Source organism: Macrobrachium nipponense, chromosome 24 (genome assembly GCF_015104395.2).
Source record: "Macrobrachium nipponense isolate FS-2020 chromosome 24, ASM1510439v2, whole genome shotgun sequence".
In the NCBI taxonomy this organism is placed as follows: Eukaryota; Metazoa; Arthropoda; class Malacostraca; order Decapoda; family Palaemonidae; genus Macrobrachium; species Macrobrachium nipponense.
In genome coordinates, this window is record NC_061091.1 from 31,503,176 (window position 1) to 31,521,514 (window position 18,339).

At 39.8% G+C, this 18,339-nt stretch overlaps 1 protein-coding gene across 1 annotated transcript in view; it reads left to right on the forward strand.

Moving 5' to 3' along the window:
* LOC135205552 (uncharacterized) overlaps nucleotides 1-18,339 on the forward strand; it is a 385,131-nt gene that overhangs the window by 57,270 nt on the left and 309,522 nt on the right.

Genomic DNA, 18,339 nt, shown 5'->3' on the forward strand with positions numbered 1-18,339 from the left:
CCTATTTCGAGAATCAACGGTCTAATTCGCATACAGTAAATTATTAAAACACTTTTCAGTTGCAAATGTACACCAAGATATCCTTTAATTTACCTAAAACTTACACATAGCGTAACTATTTAAAGCCCGGAACGAAGTGTTACCATGCGCGACCACCACAGGCAGATGGACAGATGGAAAAAAAACCAGAGTATAGTTCCGCATTTTGTTAGTTTAGCCATTTCCGCATATTGCTAGTTTATAGATAATTAATTGATAACCTGTAGTACCTCCTGACAGATGTGTACTCTATTTCTGACCTTTCTTACCAAGTGTTACATTTGATACACAGTATTACTACTTGTGTTGTTGCTATGTTTAGCCTTCATGTGGCTACTCTCGGGCTGTGTCTTCACCCTTACTTCATTTTCCCCCTCTCTTCCAACTTTTGCTCAACATTTCTAGAAGGACTTACTACAGTAGCTCCTTCTGTTATCTATTTGAAACTTTTTCCATTGATAGATGAAAAAAAGGGTGCTCATTGCTAATCCTTGACACGGGTAGAGTACCCTGAATTCATCTGACTTCGTCGTTTCTGTATTTACTTGTAAATAATCATAGTACCGTCATGTACCAAAAAGTAAATATCATGGTACCGTCATGTACCAAAGAGTAAATATCATAGTACCGTCATGTACCAAAGAGTAAATATCATAGTACCGTCATGTACCAAAGAGCAAATATCATGGTACCGTCATGTACCAAAGAGTAAATATCATAGTCCCGTCATGTACCAAGGAGTAAATATCATGGAACCGTCATGTACCAAAGAGTAAATATCATACCTTCTTATCGGCTTACATCTGATACAAATCTTTGGCCAAAACTTTTCTGATAAATTCCACTAAATACATTTCCTATTGTTGAGCGTAGACTGTTGTAGATTTTTTTTATTGTTTTGAATTTACTTTAATTCACCATAATTTATGTATGGTAATATTTATATTTGGGATTCCCAGAGAAAAGTTCCATTCCCAGAGGGATGCTTCTGTAGTCATAGTTATATTTAGGATTCGCAGAGAAAAGTTACATTCCGAGAGGGATGCTTCTCAGAAGCGTTACTTGATGGATCTGGCATTGAAACAAGAGAGCCTTCCGAATTATGCTGAGTGAAACGACGGCGTTTCTCTCCAGACTGTTGAGGTTTCCAAGTCAAGGGTTTAACAGTAAAACTTTCATGATTAGATTAATTCATCATTATTGCATTTATAACGAACTGCAACTCTTGTCCAGCAATTCTCCCTTATTTACTAGCACCTTGTACTGTGAAGGGACCCAGTGAGACAGTCATCATTTCCCAGTGTTACGGTAATGTTTTCGTCTCATCAGCAGAATGCATGACACTTACTATCAGCAATTGATCATCGATACCAGATAACAGGAGGCTGTCCCATTTTATCGCCTGGCATTAAAAAAAGTTTTACTTTAAGTTTTCAAAGCAAATAAAGAAAAAAAAATATTTCAAGGATATACAGCCTGAATTTAAAAGACTAAGTGGCGCTTGTCTTCAATTGTAGTCGAACAATGGCATCATTTTGTCTTTGAAATCAAACGCAATGGATGTTTAGTGTGCATTACAATGAAGCTTTTGAAGCCTTTGAAGCCTTATCAGATGCTAAATTGATAAGTATTTTTAGAATGGCATTTTGTCATGAACATGTTTTCTTCTTACTGAAGGTTGGAAATCACGAACTGTGTATTAGTGGCGTAACAACAATGAACATTATTTGCTCTCTCTCTCTCTCTCTCTCTCTCTCTCTCTCTCTCTCTCTCTCTCTCTCTCTCTCTCAAGTATGAGGGAATCTATGTTGTCCTACCTATTCGTAGAAGAACAGATTGTTAGTGCTCCTCTCTCTGACCAAAAAGCCTGAGACATCCTAATCCTTGTAACTCTCTCTCTCTCTCTCTCTCTCTCTCTCTCTCTCTCTCTCTCTCTCTCTCTATGTTTTCCAAAAGTATGAAAGAATCTACATTGTCCCACCAATGTTTTGAAGAACAAATTGTTTGTGATTCTCTCTCTCTCTCTCTCTCTCTCTCTCTCTCTCTCTCTCTCTCTCTCTCTCTCTCTCTCTCTCTCTCTTTCAGGTATATTAGGGAATCTGTAGTTCCCACCTCTGGGTTGGAGAACAAATTGTTTGTGTTTTCTCCCTCTCAGTGTTTCTTCTTCAATGAGAAACATTTAGGTAAGCAGTTTTCTTGAGCATCTCACATTCGAACTGGAGTGTGTTATCTTGAAAGAACCCAATTAATGATAAAGTAACAAACGAGGCTTTATTCTGTTCGCAAGCCTTGATGTCCTCAATGCTTCCATCTTTCTTTTCAAACGGTCTGAATCAGAGTGAAGGTGGTGTTGTGGGAGCCACAATCTACAACCCGGTTATTGGTGGCCTTAACAGCACGAAATACGGCGACTTGACAAGCAAAGAATGCTTTGCATGCCACGGAGACAAACATTCTCTCTCTCTCTCTCTCTCTCTCTCTCTCTCTCTCTCTCTCTCTCTCTCTCTCTCGTTTTGGCTCTCCGCTTTGGGTGACAGAAACAGTGCTTGCTTGCTTGGCGGTTTGTAGTTTGCTTGTTTACCACCAGTGGGGTCTTCGTCAGGGTGTTCGTGCCTTGCGGTTGGTGTCATCAAGTTTCTGCCTCGCTCAGTTGCTTGCTTGTGTTTGTCTCGTCTCGTTGAGTTGCTTGAATTGCTGTCTCATTAAGTTTTAAGTTATTTAAGTTGTTGATTCGTTAACGACTGAAATTGCTGTCCCATTCATTTATTTAAATTAATGCCTCGTTAAGTCACTTATATTGCTGTCTCATTAAGTTATTTAAATTACTGTCTCATTAGGTCACTTAAATTGCTGTCTCATTAAGTCACTTAAATTGCTGTCTCATTAAATTATTTAAATTGCCGTCTCATTAAGTCACTTAAATTACTGTCTAAGGTCCTCCTGTCTTTCAGTAGAAATTTCAGTCGGCCTACGAGACTCACTTAGAGAGAGAGAGAGAGAGAGAGTATTCACATTCTGTAAGGCAGGCCTGTACCGAGGGGGATCGGGGGTGGTCGAGCGACCTCCCCCCAGAAATTTTTTTTCTGGAAGTCCATATTTTCTGTGACTATCCTTTCCATTAAACTGTACTTACACAGTAATAAATAATTATTGTTTTGTTTTTTGTTTTGTTAAGTCAGAGTATATAAAATAACAACAATAAAGTAATATGCATGTTATTGTTAACAAAATAAATGACTCGATCAGTAAAACTGAAGAAATATTTTTGAATTTCAGTACAAACTTTCAACATTATAAGTAAAATTCTGTTAACCAAAGTCAGTACTTTGAATAACATCTAATCGGGTTGAAGGGCATAGACCGCATACCCAATTTTTCTTCGTAATATAACGAAAATAACATTTTCAAGTATTTCATCTTGTATATATATATATATATATATAATATATATATATATATATATATATATATAATATATATATATATATATATATATATATATATATATATATATACCCATATATGCAAAGACAGTTATAGAAGAAAAGGTCCAGTTTTGGAAAAAACGACCCCCCACCAACCCCATAAAAAAAAAACTCTGGGTACGGTCCTGTGAGGAAGGGTATGAGTTATTAATGGACTAACTTGAGTTAGAGAATCAAGATGTCAGCTCTGGTTCATTCGTCTGGTTTTTCATTCTGCTTCCAAGCTCTGGAATTCTCTTCCTACCTCGCTTTGTCCCGACTCTTTTAAAGTGGCAAGTGTAACGCATCTTCGATAGTCAAACATCAACACCCATCTTACCTCCCATGACTAGTTTGGTTATCTTCGGGTCCAGGCAAGTCACGGACATTTGCTTGACAGCTCTGCTGGCCTTGGCATGGAAGATAAACGTTAGTTTTACGTCTTTTTGGGTTTGTGTTTTAGAGGTTCTTTTGAAGGAGTCTTACGACAATATCGTGTGGTTTGTTTGGCAAAGTCTGCGACGACGCTCTGGATTCTGAACTCGGATCCAGTTTCCTGGTTGTGAATTTAATTGCTCTCTTCCTCTGGGTTTCCATTGTGCGTTTCTTCTTGTCCTTCATCCTGCAACGTAGGTTAACGCGTTGCATTACTTCATGCAAAAGATACTTAGGGGGCCTCTCTCTCTCTCTCTCTCTCTCTCTCTCTCTCTCTCTCTCTCTCTCTCTCTCTTGATACATACATATATATATATATATATATATATTATATATATATATGTATACACATATATATACATATACACATATACATATATATATATAGATATTTCATAATATATATATATATATATATATATATCACATATATGTATGTATATATATATATATATATCTATATATATATATCTATGGTATGTATATATAGTATATATATATATATATATTATAATATAATATTTATTATAGATATGTATATATATATATAATTTGTATATAGTAATTATTATTAAAAATAAGCATGTATATGTATATAGATTATTTATATAATATACATATATTATATATATATGTATATGATATATATATATTATATAATATATTATCTTACATAATATATATTATATATTATGTGTATATGTTTAATCTATGTATATATAATATAAACTATATCATATATAGATATATTTATTAGACATAAATATATTTGATCTATTATTACTTTGGACGTCGTGCAACACAAACGGCCATTGCGAAAATCCGCCTCTCATACCTTAGCTGAGTAGTACCTTCGACACCCATACTGATGAATCGAAGGTAAGAGAACAGATGGGGCCGAACTTATACTGCATCGTCATATACCAAGTCTTTTTTTAAATGTATTTTTTTTACCTTGAGTTCTCTGGTGTTTAGGCCCGTCGTCAACTGAGCAGAAATATTTACAAAGCAAATATGAGTTGTGAGAATGTACCATGAATCCCCTCCAGGGGGTGGTACTTCATGCCTTTTACTGTACCTCCGTTCATTTGCTCTTTCTTCCAAACTTTCCTCAACACTCTCTTAACGATTGTTTCATAATGCTTTGAGGTTTTCGTCGGCCACGCTTTTTCAAACCTATTTGCTATAAAATTTCTCTTTGAGCGCTGAATGACCTCATAGGTCCCAGCGCTTGGCTTTTGACCTGAATTCTATATTCTCTTCTGTTCTGGTCTGTTTTGTGCCATGCATAAAATTTCAGATTTTATTTCATTTAGTTAAAAATGTTCATTCCAGCGGCTGTCATGTGTTGTGTTATTGTTGTTGTTGTTGTTAAGAAATTCACTGTCTCGTGAAAACAAATTGTTAAAAAATCCACAATTATATATTCAAATATATTTCTGTGTAAATATAAAGCAAAGACTTTCGAACACCTGAACGGTGTTCTTCATCAGTGTAACGTTAAATGTGAATGGAAAGGTAGTTCCCTCCTGAAGAGCATCTTTCTAGATGCTCTTCAGGAGGAAACTACCTTTCCATTCACATTTAACGTTACACTGATGAAGAACACCGTTCAGGTGTTCGAAAGTCTTTGTTTTATTTTTACAAAGAAATATATTTGAATATATAATTGTGGATTTTTAACATTATTGTTATTATTAAGATGAAACCTATTCATATGGAAGAAGTCCACAAGGGCCATCGACTTGAAATTCAAGCTTCCAAAGAATAGGGTGTTTATTAGGAAGAAGTAAGAGGAGGTAAAGGGAATACATAAAGAAGAGATCTCGCGTAATAAAAAAGAAAAATAAGATAATAAGTTAATCAATAAATAAAAATGAGTCGTGCAAAGCATCTTCGCTTGAGCTTCCGAAGTTCCAATTCTCAGGAGAGAGTCAGGCAAGGTATGATCATAACGGTATTTATCCACTTCTGTCAAAATCCAGGGTAACTCATGCTAATTAAAGTAGACGGCCGCACGAAGATATCGTTTATTAATATAATTTGTCTACCACACACAAATAGAAATAGTTTTAGTATATAATACTTTGATCCCCTAGGCCCTCAGGGGCTAGTACTAAACACGGCGTCCCAAGGAGCTTCGGCCATGTTTAGTACTATAGTAGATTCACATCATCCGTGCATTTGATGTCTAGGCCAGTCTCTTACGACGCTCCTGATTGGCTGTTGATAAGCCAATCGCAGGGCTGGAAACTCTCAGTCTCTCTCGAGAGTTCATATAGGCAGGATGTGTTCCGCCTCTCGTGAGGGATAAGTCTTTCAAACGTATACCTCAGGAGAGGTGGAACACATCCCCCCATGTGAACTCTCGAGAGAGACTGAGAGTTTCCAACCCTGTGACTGGCTTATCAACAGCCAATCGGGTGCGTCGTAAGGGACGGGCCTAGACGTCAAATGCATGGTTGATGTGAATCTACCATAGCACCTCGGAGTAGGTGGAGACATACCGGGTTAATACCGTGAGGCAATCTCCCTGGATTGTCTTGTCGTTTGTACATTTTTTATGAGTTTGCTTGGTATACATGGAAGTGTTACCCCATGAAAGCCCTGAGCCGTTGGCGTATAAGCTCCCGTGACATTGAAAAGTTCTAGGTTTGTATGGTCATCATGGGGACTGGAAAACCAAAATAATGAGTCCTTTTGTTGATTGAACTCAACTCTTTTAGCTAAAGTTTATGATCGGATCGGAAGCAGGTGGGCGACTGAGAATATGAAGTGGATTTTATGAAATTTATGCTGTCAAGCCAAGAATAATTAACTCAGGCACTTCTGGCTATTTAACACCTAAGCCAGTACAAAGGAGTGTGAGTTGTTGGAGAGCGAGATGAAGAGTTCAAGAAAATAAAGGAATTAAAACCCCACAGTGGCAATAAGACGTAATAGAGAAGTTGGACAGCAGATTTAGAGAAAGGAAAGAGGAATGAAGGTCAAGTGAGAGGCTGCAAAGATGGTGCAGCTTGGGACAGAAGGGACGTGGCAAACACTTCTTAGTAATGCCTACAGTGCACCTCCAGAAGTGCACTGATGGCACTATTTATCTCACGGGGACTCCCCATGAAAAATTTCCTGTTACTGTACCTCCGTTCATATTCCATTTCTTCTATCTTACTTCCACAACAGTTGATTGATCGTGCAACTGCGAGGTTTTCCTCCTGATAATCCTTTCAGACCTTTTCAATGTCGATTTCCGTTTGAACGCTGAATGACCTCATAGGTCCCAGCGCTTGGCCTGGGGTCTAGAATCTATATTCTCTTCTCTTAAAGTTTATGATGAGGCCGTTAGCAGATTGGGGGTTGAGGGGAAGGAGGACCCAGAGTAGGTGAAACAGACTGGAAATCGTAGGGCTGAGAGAGGGGACCTGGAGTCAATTGCTGGAGATGGTGACCCTGGGTTGGAATGTGAAGGCGGTTGAAATATCCTTTTCAAGTTGAATGTTTCCCCTTCGATTTCTGTTAATTTTGCCTGACTCCTGTGCCTCGCAGATCTCGCTGGAGGTCATTGCCCTTCCGGAGAAGGAACGAATTAAAGTGGGAGCGCTCAGATGAATTCGCAGCTGGCTGCGGATGTCCCTTCTCTTTTCTCTCCGTGACCTCTATATATATATATATATATATATATATATATATATATATATATATATATATACATACATATATATGGGGCTGTGCGCATATGCATATGTATATCAGTAGAAGGATCCACAGTAATATTCTTGTATATCAACACGAAATATTTCGTCTTGATATCCAAGAATATTACTGTGGATCCTTCTACTGATTACCTAGAAGCACGATACGGAGTTTTTATATTGCATGTATATGTATATATTTTATACATATATATATGTATGTATGTATATATACACATTAATAAATACTTATATGTATGTATATGAGTGTATATATACATAAACTGAAAAGATATTTCGATCGAGTCACATAAAAATACTTGAGACGGAAGGAGAGAGCGGGTTCTCTGGAGAGAACCCTGCAAACGCCTTTACAAGAATGATTCCCGCTGACGAAGAACGCCGCCCTTCCATCTCCAGGGCAGAGCCAGGTCTGTGGGAGTGAGATGCCGTTCCGGGACCTCGTCTTTAGGGTGCACGGCGGAAAAGTAATTGCGTCTCGGCCCCGTTCTCGATCTCTTCCTGCTGATGCAATTTGCAGACTGAAGTCTTGTGTTGAGTAACTGTTATAAATGATGCTCCACTTTGTTCTGTTGACGCCCGTATGCTGTTGCATTTTGGAGAGAGAGAGAGAGAGAAGAGAGAGAGAGAGAGAGAGAGAGACTGGCTGTGTGGTCGATGATCCTTAAAGTTCATTTGCCAGTCCAGGGAGCGAGACGACCCGCTCCCTCTGTTGACTCTAAGGGGGAACTATTGCATTGTTGCTCTGGCCGGAGGGCAGGGAGAGAAAGAGAGGGTGAGGGGGAGGGAGAGGGAGAAGCTCTGGTTGGTAAGGAGAGAAAGATAGGGAGAGAGAGAGAAAGAAAGGGAACTCGCCCTTCCTGAAATTGGGTTAATGGAAAATCACCTGGCATAGGCACCCTCCTCCCTTTCGCTCTCTGGCACCTCTTTCCGCCTTTGCTGGATTCACTCCCCCCCTTCTCTCTCTCTCTCTCTCTCTCTCTCTCTCTCTCTCTCTCTCTCTCTCTCTCTTTTCAAGGTAGCTTCCGTGGAGCGGCAACTTGTTGTGCCGTTAGTTTTTTGGTCTCTTGATATATGGTCGGAAAAATCGATATGAGTTTTGTGTTCAGTGGAATAATGGGCTTTTACCCAAATACACGCACACATATATATACATGAGTTTGTATATTATATATGTAATATATGTGTACACATATATATGTGTGTGTATAATTTTATTGTGATTTTACGCTGTGAATCTGTGAATTTTGAAGATTGAAAAACCAGAATGGAACGCGTTTCTACCTTGAATAGAATGTCTCATCCACTGGCCATACGTTTTGGAAGGAAAAAACCTCTAGGCCATCAGATATTACCATTATAACACTTAAAAACTTATACCTGACATATTCGTGGGCTTTATTATTCGTTTATATGTGGGCTTCCCTCTCTGTTTTGAAAAGCATCAGGAGAAGCGCCACATATTCTTTCTGGTTACTCATTCTCCGTAATGTGAGATAGCTCCACTCTCGTCTCATCTGTAAACACCGCTGTAGTCACTGCTCCCTCTCAGGCAACGCCCAAATTTTACCCCTGAAGGGTTGGTATGAGGTGGTGCACTGTAGATATCATTAAAGATTCTTTGCAGCGTGCCCTCGACCCTAAGCTGCAACCCATTTCGTTCCATTTACTGTACCTCCTTTCATATTTGCTTTCTTCCATCTTACTTTCCACCCTCTCCTAACCGTTGTTCCATCGTGCAAATGCGAGGTTTTCCTCCTGTTACGCCTTTCATATCTTTTCCTGTCAGTTTCCGTTTCAGCACTGAATAACCTTATAGATCCCAGCGCTTGGGCTGAGGCCAAAAATTCTATATTCCCTAACCCTTGCCAAGTGTTCTCAATTTTTACGCTGCGGATATCTCCAATCTCGGGTTTTTTTGGTTTGTTGATGGCCTCTCTCCCTCTACTTCCAGTTTTTGAAGTTCTTTCCCGGTAATTTTTCCCCCCAACTCTTGAATGGATATTTTTGGAAGCGAGGCTGCATCATCCTTCCTTCCTCTATTTTAAACTATTCCATGAGTCGGCGCAAGTCAAGAGCACCGGGAGCACCGGGTTGCCACCTGCACCGGTCTCTTCGTGGAATAGCAGTAGACCAGCAACATTTCCTGAAGGAGTTAAAGCAGGAATTAAATGGGTTCTCATATTTTTGCCTTGGCGTTGTCCGAGATCTTCAGCATCAATGACTCGATATCATTGATGACCAGGAAGCTTTGCCTGAAGCATGTGCTGCGTATTGACATCTCTCGTGCCCACTCTCTCACCGGTACTTGGAAGGAGGAAAATTCGTGCAGGCAAATGAAGTTAATTAACCTTGCCATGCCCTTCGCAAAGACAAAGGTTAAGAAGAGCCAGGTGCAGATGTGGGCTTTAGCTCAGATCAGAATGAAACAAGTGAAAAGTATGCGGAAGTTTCTTCGGCGCAATCGAGTTTTCCCTACAGCGATTAGTGTGTGAAATGTTCACAGACGGCCCTATGAAACTCTCAGCCGCGGCCCATTAAAACTTTCATCCACGCCACGGTGGGGGCCAGTGTTGTTGGCACGTGTAGCGTATGCCCGACGCACGATCATGGCTAACTTAACCTCAAATAAAATAAAAACTACTGAGGCTAGAGGGCTGCAACTTGGTATGTATGATGAATGGTGGTAGATGATCAGTATACCAATTTGCAGCCCTCTAGCCTCAGTAGTTTTCAAGATCTGAGGGCGGACAGGAAAAGTGCGGACGGACAGACAAGTAGCCATCTCAATTGTTTTCTTTTTAAACAGAACTAAAAGTGAAAGCTAGTATTTCAGAAGATGGTGGCAGCCTCAAGCATTCCAGATTTATATTATGAAGAAATTTAAGAATATTAAAATGATGAACAAGAATGGATAAAGTGACAAAGTTGCAAATTCAAAATACATATATAACAATGTTTGTTGTTGATAACCAGGTACAAATTCAAAGGAGATACTCGCCGTGTAGACAGCTGTATTTCAGGATCCACTTGGATATATTTTCGCATTTAGATGAGAAGAAATATTGCCAGCTGAGAAGAGAGGTTGAATCAGGAGCGCTTTGGAGATTACGGTGTGACATTCCGATTGTTGTTTTGGTAACACACTCCCATTGACCGTGGCACTGTTTGGCCCTGTGCCTATTCCCAATAAAGTCTCATTTGGTGGTTAAGGGCCATACTCTCTTGGCACAAATCCATGAGTTTAATAGGCAGATCTTACAAAGTTCGCAATAGAAATGTTAGCCTGTTTTTCATTAACCATACTATTGGTAGACATTGTGAATGCTGATTAACCCACAGCGATAGACAGAGAAAAAGAGAAGAATCTCGCCTTTGCACAGTTATATATATAAAAAAAAGCAGAAGCGAGAGTTGAAAACTTTTATTAAGAGATGATGAATGATTTCAGGGGAGCGCCTAACCCGTTCTATGCAAGTTCCTACCTCACTGGCTAGAGAGAGACGGCCGGTGTAGTTATGGCAACTAGTACGCGTCACATTCCGAAACATGACGCAATCAAGTAATGACTTCCAAAACTGAGACCTCGGCACCGAAGTAGACAAAGATGATGACCTGAATATAGAATTTAGGCCAAAGGCCAAGCACTTTGACCTATGAGGTCATTCAGCGCTGAAATGGATATTGACAGAAAAGCTTTGAAAGGTGTAACAGGAGGAAAACCTCGCAGTTGCACGATGAATCAAGTGTTAGGAGAGGGTGGGAAGTAAGATGAAGAAAGAGAATATGAAAGGAGGTACAGTAAAAGGAACGAAAGTGGTTGCAGCTAGGGGCCGAAGGCACGCTGCAAAGAACCTTAAGTAATGCCTACAGTGCACCGCATGAGGTCCACTGACGGCACTACCTCCCTACGGGGAGTAGACAAAGAAAAGCAGTACCACCGGAAAGAAGGAATGCGGATGGGGTTTACCTGGGGGTGTAGCGATACATCTGCCTCCTGTAGCTTAAAAGTTGGACTTCGAGGAAAAACAGAAGCAGGAAGAGGTTTCCGAATATTGGAAGAAACTGTCTGGGAATCGGGTGAATATTTGTAAATATTGACCAAGTGACGTCGTCGGTATAGATAAATTTTAATGTAAAGGTTAAAGGTATTGGACTGAATGTCAGGATCCTTGAGAAGTCAAATTTCACTCAAAAATTGTTTTCATTGAACGTCAAATTCCTTGGTGAGAGAGAGAGAGAGAGAGAGAGAGAGAGAGAGAGAGTTCCCGGTGCCCTCCGTCTTTCACTAGAAAATGTTGCGTCAGCAGCGATCGATGTCATCGAAGGGTTGCCTGCCTGTTCTTTTCGCTGTGGCCCACCTCAGCATTCCTGTTGGTCACTCAGGTCAGCGCTTCGGGAAGAACGTGACGTGATTTATTGTCGTGTGGGCTTCCTGGTAATTAGGGTCTTTCGTCGTTTGCATTAATTTCAGATTTGCAGGAGACGGCTTTGTATCAGAAGCTGATAATTACCTTATTGCCTTGGGTCACGTGAAGTCATGGGTCTGTTGTTAGCTTGGCAATAAGAATAAACTTGTGAAACATCGTAGTCAAAGAGGGTAACATACAGTAAGGTCTAAAATCCATTAGAAAAAAGTTGGTGTACTGTCATTAGATTCTCTCAGGTAAAACATTTGTAAGGCTGTATGACAATAAGTTCTTCGTTGGACCAGTGATTTTTGCACTCGGCTACCAATCCGGCGGTCCGAAGTTCCACCAACGCGGAATCAGAGGAATTTATTTCTGGTGATAGAGATTCATTTCTCGATATAATGTGGTTCGGATCCCACAATAAGCTGTAGGTCCCGTTGCTAGGTGACCAGTTGGTTCCTAGCCACGTAAAAATATCTAATCCTTCGGGCCAGCCCTAGGAGAGCTGTTCATCAGCTCAGTGGTCTGTTAAACTAAGATACTTATGACAATAATGACAGGATTGATGTAAAGATGACTTATGACCCGTCCCGCCCCTTGATTAAAGACGTGGCCACAGCCGCGAGTGGCCAGTAGATGAAAGTAACTTGACTCGCAGTGCAGGGTTTCACAGATCGACCTTGATTTCAACCACCACGGTTAACAGGATGCATATATTTGTGGCTGATTAGAAAAAAAAAAGTGAAAGGAAGTAGATTCCATACTTCTCTTTCCCCCATTCCTACCATTGTCATCGGTACAAGTAAAAAGGTGTTCAGAAACATTACAAAAAAAGTAAAAAGGATTAGAAGTTCAACTATCCGTTTTAGGTTGAGATGTAATTTATATTCAGCATAGGCATGGCGGACTGACTCTTGGACATTTTACTCTCTTCTGGCCGATTTCATTAAGATGTTCATTAAGCTAGGGAGTTGCTGGACGGCCTCATTAATATTCTGGAAGAAAACAGTCATGTATATACGCTTTGATGTTGTGCAGTAAAACTGGTCTTCCGCCAATCATGATCATTTGCAATTCATTGGGCTCCTGATAACCGCAACCGTTCAGTTATGGATCTACATATCTAGAAGGGGGGGAAGTGATAGGAACATAGCAACAAAGAGGGTAACAATAACGGAGGAGGAAATTATAATGATGAACAATAGTAACGGCGAGGACGGTGAAGAGGTTTCCTCGTAATATCAGGGAAATGCGGTCAGGAGGGACAACCAGCGTTAAACTATACTGAGAGTTTGAGGGCCTGTTCAGATTTCTTAGCAGGTGTTTACAATTTCGTTCTTTAATAATAATAATAATAATACCTGCTTCATTAATAATAATGGTTATTTCAGCCACATTTAATTTGTATAGAAGTTTCTCTATTCTTATTACTGACTTTTCTTCTGTACTCATATTGGCCAATTTGAGTACAGAAAAAAATTCAGTGTTAAGAAGAATAGAGAAACTTCTATACAAAGTAAACGCGGCTGAAATAGCCATTATTTTCAACAAAACCTGTATTAATGAAGGTCTTCTTACAGCAAATAATAATAATGGTTGGTTATTAGAATGCTACCCACAGTAGTATATTCTTCAGTTTCTTGTGGCACCGCTGAGAAAAGGCAGTCGACTTTGAGAAGTCACTGATGAATTGCGCCCTTAAACATTATTTCTTGATTTTTATTTTTTTATAACAGCACTAATTTCCCATTTTGGTCTCATTGTCGGTTCTGGGATTCGGTTATAAATACCTTACTTTCATCAGTTCCTAAAGGCTACAGTGAAAAAAATATATATATTTTTTTCATATGATAACAATACTATTTGGACAAGCTGAAACAGCATCTACACCACAGTACAGGACTGGGAGATTTTCGTCTTCATTATTCAGACAAGTAAATAATGCGCCGAAGTTTCTTCGGCGCAATCAAGTGTTCCATACAGCGTATAATGAAGGCCACCGAAGATAGATATATTTTTCGGTGGTCTCGGTTTAATGCTGTATGAGCCGCGGTCCAAGAAACTTTAACCATGGCTCGGTGATGGCCTGTCATATAGTTGCCAGACGCATGATTAAAGTTAACTATAACCTTCAATAAAATAAAAACTACTGCGGCTAGAGGGCTGCTATTTAGTATGTTTGATGATTGGTGGGTGCGTGATCTACATCCCAATCTGCAGCCCTCTAACCTCAGTAGTTTTTAAGATGTGAGGGCGGACAGAAAAAGTGCAGACGGACAGACAAGTAGCCATCTCAATAGTTTTCTTTTACGGAAAACTAAACGTGTCTTCCCAAAGTCCGGGGGGCGAAGATCCCCACAAGGAACAGGAATTGGATTGATTATTGCCAAGGTCATAAATTTGCATTCTACTGCATAATAACCTGAGGGAGGTGGTGGGTGGCAGTAGAAAAGTTGCCTTTCCCTTTGTTTACTGGGTCAAAGTTAAAGGTAGATAGCTCGTTGAGAGCGGTAGATTTCAATTCTTCATTCCGACGCTCCAGTAAAAGTCCATTTCTCTCTCTCTCTCTCTCTCTCTCTCTCTCTCTCTCTCTGGTTCGGATCCGTTACCTGTTCCATCTTTTTAGGGCTGTTGGAGAGAGTATCCTTATCTCCTTGATTTCGAAAAAGCGCATGGTATATAGCTTACTCTCCCATAGTTAAGCATTCAACTCTAAACCATGTTGCACGTCCTTTTGTAAACCAACAATCCTCAATTCGAAAATCAGCAATTCTCTCTGTGCTTTAGTGTTCCTATCATTCGTCTTTTGCGCCTGTGTGTTCCCCAAGCTCAGTAAAGCGAATTGATACTGTTCGTACTTCAGAAATGAGGAAGTCTATAGCGCCTGTGTGTTCCCCAAGTCCAGTGATCACATATTAAAGGGGAACGATTGTCCCTCACCGGACGGTTTGGCTTTCTTTCCCTGTTGGTAGAGGTTTGCGTATTTCCGGCTTCCGACAGCTCTATGAGAAAGCGCCTAAGTGGCGTGGTTGGTATGGTCTTTGCCTGCCACTTCGGTTGCTGCGAGTTCGATTCTCGGGCATTCCATGGAGGGGTCAGAGATGTGTATTTCTGGTGATAGAAGTTCACTCTCGAAGTGGTTCGGAAGTCACGTAAAACCGTTGGTCTCGTTGCTGAGTAACCGCCGGTTCCATGCAACGTAAAAACACCATACAAACAAACAGGTCTGTGAGAAGTTTTACAATTATGTCTTCTGATGGAGGCGCATTGGGTCCGTCCCCTGATAGATAGGTTGTAATCCTGATGGCTTATTTTGGCACCTGATGGTTGTTCGATTGTGATGTGTCCTGGCCACAGAGGCTGACAACCTCATCCCAAAACCGTTCGCTGTTGAGAACCGCGAAGTTAACAGATATATGCAGTAGTGGTAAAATGACTTAGTTGGTGATTATATATATATATATATATATATATATATATATATATATATATATATATATTATATATATATATATATATATATATAAATGAACTTTTTATCACATCACCGTGATTCATATACATGGGTTAAGTTACAAATGTCCTTTAATATCCAATTCGCTCTACCCCGGAATCAATATATTTTCATATATGTTAACCGATGGGGAATTGTTTTAGTTGATAATAATTTCGTTCTCTCGTGGGTTCGAACCCGCCAACAACGTCACTTAAGTCCTGATTTCTCCTCAGACCGCTCGGAGCTGGTTCGAACCCACGAGAGGACGAAATTATTATCAACTGAAAAAATTCCCCTTCTGTTAACGGATATGACAATATATTAATTCCGAGGTAGAGTGAATTGGATATTAAAGGACACTTGTATATTAATGCATACATACATACACACACACACACACACCAAATATACGCCATTTGGCCGCTACTGTAAAATGAATCTGTTAACTTCTCGGTTCTCAACAGCGAGAGGTGTGTTGACCTAGATGGCGTATATTATGGCTAAATAAAGTTTCCGGGAAATAATAGAAGAATTTTTTTTTTTTTACTTAATTTCGTATATTATAAATATATATTTTTATATAATGTACACACACACACCACACACACACCACACACAAACACACACACACACACACACACGTGCATGTGCGTGTGCCTAGGCATAAGCACCACGTTTAAGAGGGCGGGTTTGACGGGGCTAATGGCTGATTTAAAATGTAAGTGTACTTTGTGCTGGTTTTTAATGAACGTCCTGATTTAGAGGCTGGTCCCGACTTGGTTAATGTCAGAGATTAGGTGCGTTTCTGAAGTATGTTTATTAAAAAAAAATATACAATAATAATAATAATTTTCGTCTGAGGGGTCGGAACGTGTTTGCAGACTTTCACTTGCTCACGTTTTAATGAACAGCTTCACATAATTCACTGCCTTTATAGGATGTGTTTGTGTTTGCCTGTGATACACACTGTGATGAGTGATGCAGCTTTCCTCCAACATAAGCGGAAGAATATCGTTCATTCTGGTGGTAGAAGTTCACTCTCGACGTGGTTCGGAAGTCACGTAAAGCCGTTGGTCCCGTTGCTGAATAACCGCTGGTTCCATGCAACGTAAAAACACCATACAAACAAACGAAAAAGCAAAGAGAATATCGTTTATGTTAATAAAAAGAATTATGATTTTTATAGTATAGTGCACGTAAATGTGAAGAGGTATAATGCATTGGATTGTATGATTATTATTGGATGTTTAGTATGATGGTATGCATTGGGATGTATGTATAATATTAGAATGCTTATTATGAATATATACATAATAAGTACCCTATAGTTCATAAACGTTAAGTAATAATTTGAACAATAGACTTTTACACTAATATGCTACACTAATATGCCCGAAAGTTGGCGTTTTTTGTAATTCGGTGAAGTCAAATTTTTTACTTGCAGCTATTTATAAGTCTTCATTTATTCATTTATTTATTTAGCGTTTTCATTATTATTATTATTAGTGTTGTTGTTGTTGTTGTTATTATTATTTTTTTTCACTTCCGAAAACACTTCTTACCAACTAGGTACAGTTAATTATGTTCTTTCATTTTGGCTCCTTACGACTTCATTCTCTTATATGACATAGAATGTTCTCACCCCCATCTCTCTCTCTCTCTCTCTCTCTCTCTCTCTCTCTCTCTCTCTCTTTCTTTCTTTCTTTCTTTCTCTCAGCGGGATGTAAGAAACCGTGAAATATCAACAAGAAATTTTTATACCTCACTTTCCGTTACCTTATACAGGAATCGTGAAGCTCTCTCTCTCTCTCTCTCTCTCTCTCTCTCTCTCTCTCTCTCTCAGCGGGATATTGGAAATGAGGAAATTACGAAAAATATGAGTTCCTCATATTCATTTATCATACAGAAATTTCTCTCTCTCTCTCTCTCTCTCTCTCTCTCTCTCTCTCTCTCTCTCTCTCTCTCTGTCTCATCTCTTTGTGTGTGTGTGTGTGTGTGTGTCAGCGGGATAAAAGAAATCATAAAAAAAAGACAGTCCCTCGTCCCGTTACCTCACAAGAATCGCGAAGTACAGTCACTGTGAGCAGTGAGCCTTCATCGGAATGACCCGTTCTGAGGCAAAATCTGTCCCCGTGGATTTGGCTCTGCGTCAGGAGGAGGTAATTTTAGACGCGAGGTTACGCAAGTGTGCCCCTACGCGATCTGCTTTATGTTGACGAGTCCGACATCTTTTTGAAGCATTTGGTTTACACCTTGGTCGCCGCCACCCCCGTTTTTTTTTTTATATTCTCGGCATTCATTTCAGTAAAGGTAGTAGACTGTTGAAAACATTGTCGCGTTTCTCTTTGCTCGACATTATTTGCATTGTAGGTGCTGACGTACGAATGTTGGGAACCATCGTAGCGCCTTTCGTATCTCAACTTTCTCCAAAGTTCAGGTGTTTGTGTATTGCAGACATTAGAATGTAGAAAATATCGCAACGTTTGTCTTCTGTAGCATTCTCCTCAGTTTAGGGGATAAGCTCTGCAGTTGGCATTAGAATCTTGAAATTATCCGCATTTTGTCTCGGCTTTGCTCAACGCGCCTCGCAGTCCACGTGCTGGAGTATTAAGTCTGGTATCTGAATGTTGAAAACATTTATAAAATGTCTCCATTGCTCAACTTCCCTAAGAATTTGAGGTGGTAAGGCGTTGCAGGCGACATTAGAATGTTGAAATCGCCCTGCGTCAAGCTCTTGCTCATATGACACTGGTTAGACACTTATAAAACGTCGCCTATTATGT